Source organism: Mesitornis unicolor, unplaced genomic scaffold (assembly GCF_000695765.1).
Source record: "Mesitornis unicolor isolate BGI_N332 unplaced genomic scaffold, ASM69576v1 scaffold40356, whole genome shotgun sequence".
Lineage (NCBI taxonomy): Eukaryota > Metazoa > Chordata > Aves > Mesitornithiformes > Mesitornithidae > Mesitornis > Mesitornis unicolor.
The window spans coordinates 1-550 of record NW_010193707.1 but is presented as its reverse complement, the minus strand read 5'-3'; positions in this window follow the sequence as shown (position 1 = coordinate 550).

Genomic DNA, 550 nt, shown 5'->3' with positions numbered 1-550 from the left:
GTCACCCCATGGCCCTGGTGCCCCTGGTGCCCCCATGGCCCTGGTGGCCCTGGTGACCCCATGGCCCTGGTGGCCCCCGTGACCCCAGTGACCCCATGACCCTGATGACCCCGGTGTCCTCATGACCCCCATGACCCTGCTGACCCCGTGACCCTGCTGACCCCAGTGACCCCGGTGTCACTGATGACCCCGCTGACCCCATGACCCCGGTGACCCCAGTGTCACTGGTGACCCTGGTGACCCCATGACCCTGCTGACCCCGGTGACCCCATGACCCCGATGACCCCGTGACCCTGCTGACCCCGGTGACCCCATGACCCCGATGACCCCGTGACCCTGCTGACCCTGGTGACCCCATGACCCCCGTGACCCCATGACCCTGCTGACCCCGGTGCCACTGATGACCCCGGTGACCCTGTGACCCCGGTGTCCCGGTGGCAGCGGCTGCGTGACACGGGGCAGATGTTGGTGGCCGAGCTGGTGGCCCTGGAGCAGGAGCAGGCGCGCGTGGACGCCCGGGCGGTGGCGCTGGAGAGGGACCTGCGGGGCC